The 6,772-nt window shown below is 40.2% G+C and overlaps 1 non-coding gene across 1 annotated transcript; it reads left to right on the forward strand.

Moving 5' to 3' along the window:
- Positions 1 to 5,638: 5,638 nt before the first annotated feature.
- On the forward strand, positions 5,639 to 5,746 carry LOC112773810 (small nucleolar RNA R71). The gene has a single exon (XR_003188338.1). It is a non-coding gene; the product is annotated as a small nucleolar RNA R71 (small nucleolar RNA).
- The last annotated feature ends 1,026 nt before the right edge of the window (positions 5,747 to 6,772 follow it).

Raw genomic sequence — 6,772 nt, forward strand, 5'->3', positions numbered from 1 at the left:
CAATAGTCTCCTAAGATGAACAATAGATTAAAACTGAGACCAAAGATGTCTAATACAATAGTAAGAAGTCCTATTTATAATAAACTAGCTACTAGGGTTTACAGAAGTAAGTAATTGATGCATAAATCCACTTTCGGGGCCCACTTGGTGTGTGCTTGGGCTGAGCTTGAAGTCTACACGTGGAGAGGTCATTCTTGGAGTTGAACACCAGCTTTTGTGCCATTTTGGGCGTTGAACTCCACTTTGCAACTTGTTTCTGGCGCTGGACGCCAGAATTGGGCAAAGAGCTGGCGTTGAACGCCAGTTTGCATCGTCTAAACTTGGGCAAAGTATGGACTATTATATATTGCTGGAAAGCCCTGGATGTCTACTTTCGAACGCAATTGGAAGCGCGCCATTTTAAGTTCTGTAGCTCCAGAAAATCCTCTTTGAGTTCAGGGAGGTCAGAATCCAACAGCATCAGCAGTCCTTCTTCAACCTCTGAATCTGATTTTTGCTCAAGTCCCTCAATTTCAGCCAGAAAATACCTGAAATCATAGAAAAACACACAAACTCATAGTAAAGTCCAGAAATGTGAATTTAGCATAAAAACTAATGAAAACATCCCTAAAAGTAACTAGATTCTACTAAAAACATACTAAAAACAATGCCAAAAAGCGTATAAATTATCCGCTCATCACAACACCAAACTTAAATTGTTGCTTGTCCCCAAGCAACCAAAAATCAAATAGGATAAAAAGAAGAGAATATACTATAAATTCCAAACTATCAATGAAACATAGCTCCAATTAAATGAGCGGGACTTGTAGCTTTTTGCCTCTTGAATAGTTTTGGCATCTCACTTTATTCCTTGAAGTTCAGAATGATTGGCATCTATAAGAACTCAGAATTCAGATAGTGTTATTGATTCTCCTAGTTAAGTATGTTGATTCTTGAACACAGCTACTTTATGAGTCTTGGCCATAGCCCTAAGCACTTTGTTTTCCAGTATTACCACCGGATACATAAATACCACAGACACATAACTGGGTGAACCTTTTCAGATTGTGACTCAGCTTTGCTAAAGTCCCCAATTAGAGGTGTCCAGGGTTCTTAAGCACACTCTTCTTTTTGCTTTGGACCTCGACTTTAACCGCTCAGTCTCAAGTTTTCACTTGACACTTTCACGCCACAAGCACATGGTTAGGGACAGCTTGGTTTAGCCGCTTAGGCCAGGATTTTATTCTTTTAGGCCCTCCTATCCACTGATGCTCAAAGCCTTGGGATCCTTTTTATTGCCCTTGCCTTTTGGTTTTAAAGGTTACTGGCTTTTTGCTCTTGCCTCTTGGTTTTAAGAGCTTTTGGCTTTTTCTGCTTGCTTTTTCTTTTTCTTTCTATTTTTTTTTTCGCTATTTTTTTTTCTTTTTTTTTCTGCAAGCTTTGTTCTTTGCTGCTTTTTCTTGCTTCAAGAATCATTTTTATGATTTTTCAGATTATCAAATAACATGTCTCCTTGTCATCATTCTTTCAAGAGCCAACATATTTAACATTCTTAAACAACAACTTCAAAAGACATATGCACTGTTCAAGCATACATTCAGAAAACAAGAAGCATTGTCACCACATCAATATAATTAAACTAAGTTCAAGGATAAATTCGAAACTCATGTACTTCTTGTTCTTTTGAATTAAAATAGTTTTCATTTAAGAGAGGTGATGGATTCATAGGACATTCATAACTTTAAGACATAGTTACTAACTACTAATGATCATGTAATAAGACACAAACATAGATAAGCACTTAACATAGAAAATGAAAAACAGAGAATGTAAGAACAAGAAATGAGTCCACCTTAGTGATGGTGGCGTTTCCTTCTTGAGGAACCAATGATGTCCTTGAGCTCTTCTATGTCTCTTCCTTGTCTTTGTTGCTCCTCCCTCATTGCTTTTTGATCTTCTCTAATTTCATGAAGGATGATGGAGTGCTCTTGATGTTCCACCCTTAGTTATCCCATGTTGGAACTTAATTCTTCTAGGGAGGTGTTGATTTGCTCCCACTAGTTTTGTGGAGGGAAATGCATTGGAGGCATCTCCGGGATCTCATGGTGATGAGCTTCATGTGCCTCTTGAGCTCCATGAATGGGCTCTCTTGCTTGCTCCATCCTTTTCTTAGTGATGGGCTTCTCTTCCTCAATGGGAATGTCTCCTTCTATGGAAGCTCCAGCTGAGTAACAGAGATGGCAAATAAGATAAGGAAAAGCTAGCCTTGCCATTGGGGAGGACTTTTCGGCTATTTTGTAGAGTTCAAGAGAGATGACTTCATGAACTTCTACTTCCTCTCCAATCATGATGCTATGAATCATGATGGCCTGATCCATAGTAACTTCAGATCGATTGCTAGTGGGGATGATGGAGCGTTGGATGAACTCCAACCATCCTCTAGCCACAGGCTTGAGGTCCAGTCTTCTTAATTGAACCGGCTTGCCTTTGGGGTCAATCTTCCATTGAGCTCCTTCTACACATATGTCCATGAGGACTTGGTCCAACCTTCGATTAAAGTTGACCCTTCTAGTGTAGGGGCGTGCATCTTCTTGCATCATAGGCAAGTTAAACGCCAACCTCACATTTTCCGGACTAAAATCTAAGTATTTCCCCCGAACCATTGTGAGATAATTCTTTGGGTCCGGGTTCTTACTTTGATCATGGTTCCTAGTGATCCATGCATTGGCATAGAACTCTTGAACCATTAGGATGCCGACTTGTTGGATGGGTTTTGTTAGAACTTCCCAACCTCTTCTTTGGATTTCATGTCGGATCTCCGGATACTCATTCTTCTTGAGCTTGAAAGGGATCTCAGGGATCACCTTCTTCTTGGCCACAACATCATAGAAGTGGTCTTGATGAGCTTTGGAGATGAATCTTTCCATCTCTCATGATTCGGAGGTGGAAGCTTTTGTCTTCCCTTTCCCTTTTCTAGAGGATTCTACGGTCTTAGGTGCCATCAATGGTAATGGAAAAACAAAAAGCTTATGCTTTTACCACACCAAACTTAGAATTTCGCTCGCCCTCGAGTAAGAGAAAAAAGAATAGATGATGAAGAAGAAGAAAATATGGAGAGGAGAGGGAGGTGTGTTTCGGCCAAGAAGAGAAAAGAGGGTTGTGTTGTGTGAAAATGAGGAAGAATGGAGGGTTATATATAGGGAAGGGAGGGGGGGTAAGTTCGGCCATTTAGGGTGGGTTTGGGTGGGAAATTGATTTTGAATTTTGAAGGTAGGTGGAGTTTATGAGGTAGGTTTATGGGGAAGAGTGGATGGATGTGAGTGGTGAAGTGGTGATAGGGAAGAGAGATTGAGGTGATTGGTGAAGAGTTTTGGGGAAGAGTGTTTATGGGATTGTGTGAAAGAGGGGTGAGAAGAAGTGAGTGGAGGTAGGTGGGGATCCTGTGGGGTCCACAGATCCTAAGGTGTTCAAGGATTTACAACCTTGCACCAAATTGGGCATGCAAAATGCCCTTGCACACAACTCTGGGCGTTCAGCGCCAGATTGGTGCTTGTTTTGGGCGTTGAACGCCCATTTGTTGCCCATTTCTGGCGTTGAACGCCAGAACCATGCTTGTTCTGGGCGTTCAGCGCCAGCTCTTCTCCAGGGTGCATTTCTGGCGTTCAAACGCCCAGATGCTGCCCATTTCTGGCGTTCAGCGCCAGAACCATGCTCTGTTCTGGCGTTGAACGCCCAAAACATGCTTCTTACTGGCGTTTAAACGCCAGTAAGGTCTTCCTCCAGGGTGTGATTTTTCTTCTGCTGTTTTTGATTCCATTTTCAGTTTTTTTATATTTATTTTGTGACTCCACATGATCATGAACCTAATAAAACATGAAAAACAATGAAAATTAGATAAATAAACATTGGGTTGCCTCCCAACAAGCACTTCTTTAATGTCAATAGCTTGACAGTGGGCTCTCATGGAGCCTCATAGATGTGCAGAGCTTTGTTGAGACCTCCCAACACCAAACTTAGAGTTTGGATATGGGGGTTTGACACCAAACTTAGAGTTTGGTTGTGGCCTCCCAACACTAAACTTAGAGTTTGACTGTGGGGGTTTTGTTTGACTCTGCTTTGAGAGAAGCTTTTTATGCTTCCTCTCCATGGATGCAGAGAGAGATCATTGAGTTGTAAACACAATGTTGTCCTCATTTATTTGAAAGATCAATTCTCCTCTGTCCACATCAATCACAGCTCTTGCTGTGGCTAGGAAAGGTCTTCCTAGGATGATGGATTCATCCTCATCCTTCCCAGTATCTAGGACTATGAAATCAGTAGGGGTGTAAAGGCCTTCAACCTTTACTAACACGTCCTCTACTTGTCCATAAGCCTGTTTTCTTGAATTGTTTGCCATCTCTAATGAGATTTTAGCAGCTTGCACCCCAAAGATTTCCAGTTTCTCTATTACAGAGATGGGCATGAGGTTTATTCCTGAACCAAGGTCACACAGAGCCTTAAAGATCATGGTGCCTATGGTACAAGGTATTAAGAACTTTCCAGAATCCTGTTTCTTCTGAGACAATGTCAGTTGATCCAGATCACTTAGTTCATTGGTGAACAAGGGAGGTTCATCTTCCCAAGTTTCAATGCCAAATAATTTGGCATTCAGCTTCATGATTGCACCAAGGTACTTGGTGACTTGCTCCTCAGTGACATCCTCATTCTCTTCAGAAGAGGAATACTCATCAGAGCTCATGAATGGCATAAGGAGGTTTAATGGAATCTCTATGGTCTCTAGTTGAGCCTCAGATTCTTTTGGTTCCTCAGAGGGAAGCTCCTTATTGATCACTGGGCATCCCAGGAGGTTTTCCTCACTGGGATTCACGTCCTCTCCCACCCTTACAGGTTCGGCCATGGTAATTAATTCAATGGCCTTGCATTCTCCTTTTGGATTCTCTTTTGTATTGCTTGGGAGAGTACTAGGAGGGATTTCAGTGATCCTTTTACTCAACTGGCCCACTTGTGCCTCCAAATTTCTAATAGAGGACCTTGTTTCATTCATGAAACTTACAGTGGCCTTAGATAGATCAGAGACTAAGTTTGCTAATTTAGAGGTATTTTGTTCAGAGTTCTCTGTCTGTTGCTGAGTGGATGATGGAAAAGGCTTGCTATTGCTAAACCTGTATCTTCCACCATTATTAAAGCCTTGTTGAGGCTTTTGTTGATCCTTCCATGAGAGATTTGGATGATTTCTCCATGATGGATTATAGGTGTTTCCATAAGGTTCACCTAAGTAATTCACCTCTGCTATTGCAGGGTTCTCAGGATCATAAGCTTCTTCTTCAGAAGATGCCTTTTGAGTACTGTTGGATGCAGTTTGCATTCCATTCAGACTCTGAAAAATCATATTGACTTGCTGAGTCAATATTTTATTCTGAGCCAATATGGCATTCAGAGTATCAATTTCAAGAACTCCCTTCTTCATAGGCGTCCCATTACTCACAGGATTCCTCTCAGAAGTGTACATGAACTGGTTATTAGCAACCATGTCAATGAGTTCTTGAGCTTCTGCAGGCATTTTCTTTAGGTGAATGGATCCACCTGCAGAAGTATCCAATGACATCATTGATAGCTCAGATAAACCATCATAGAATATATCCAGGATGGTCCATTCTGAAAGCATGTCAGAAGGACACTTTTTGGTTAGTTGCTTGTATCTTTCCCAAGCTTCATAGAGGGATTCACCTTCTTTCTGTCTAAAGGTTTGAACATCCACTCTAAGCTTGCTCAGCTTTTGAGGAGGAAAGAACTTGGCTAAGAAAGCCGTGACCAGCTTGTCCCAAGAGTTCAGGCTATCTCTGGGTTGAGAATCTAACCACACTCTAGCTCTGTCTTTTACAGCAAAAGGGAAAAGCATGAGCCTGTAGACTTCAGGATCTACTCCATTAGTCTTAACAGTATCACATATCTGCAAGAATTCAGTTAAAAACTGAAAAGGATCTTCAGATGGAAGTCCATGAAATTTGCAATTTTGCTGCATCAGAGAAACTAGCTGAGGTTCCAGCTCAAAGTTGTTTGCTCCAATGACAGGAATGGAGATGCTTCTTCCATGTAAATTGGAATTAGGTGCAGTAAAGTCACCAAGCATTCTCCTTACATTATTATTATTTTCGGCTGCCATCTCTTCTTCCTGTTCAAAAATTTCTGTAAGGTTATCTCTGGATTGTTGTATTTTAGCTTCTCTTAGTTTCCTCTTCGGAGTCCTTTCAGGTTCTGGATCTGCTTCAACAAGAATATTCTTGTCCTTGCTCCTGCTCATATGACAAAGAAGAGGGCACAGAAATAATAATAATAATAATAATAATAATAATAATAGGGATCCTTTATACCACAGTATAGAGGTCTTTGTGTGAGTAGAAGAAAAGAAGAAGAAAATCTGAACTCAGAGAGAGAGAGGGAGTTTGGATTTTTGGTGAGTGATGTGAGGAGATGTTAGTGGATGAATAAATAAATAGAATAAGATGAGACAGGGAAAATTTCGAAAATAATTTTTGAAAAAGAGTTAGTGATTTTTGAAAATAGTTTTTGAAAAAGGTTAGTAATTTTCGAGAATTAAAATAAAAAATTAAAATAATTAGTTAATTAAAAAGAAATTTTGAAAAAGACGGAAGATATTTTCGAAAATTAGAGAGAGAGAGAGTTAGTTAGGTAGTTTTGAAAAAGATAAGAAACAAACAAAAGTTAATTAGTTAGTTGAAACAAATTTTGAAAAGATAAGGAGTTAGGAAGTTAGAAAAGATATTTTGAAATC

Source organism: Arachis hypogaea, chromosome 18, assembly GCF_003086295.3.
Source record: "Arachis hypogaea cultivar Tifrunner chromosome 18, arahy.Tifrunner.gnm2.J5K5, whole genome shotgun sequence".
In the NCBI taxonomy this organism is placed as follows: domain Eukaryota; kingdom Viridiplantae; phylum Streptophyta; class Magnoliopsida; order Fabales; family Fabaceae; genus Arachis; species Arachis hypogaea.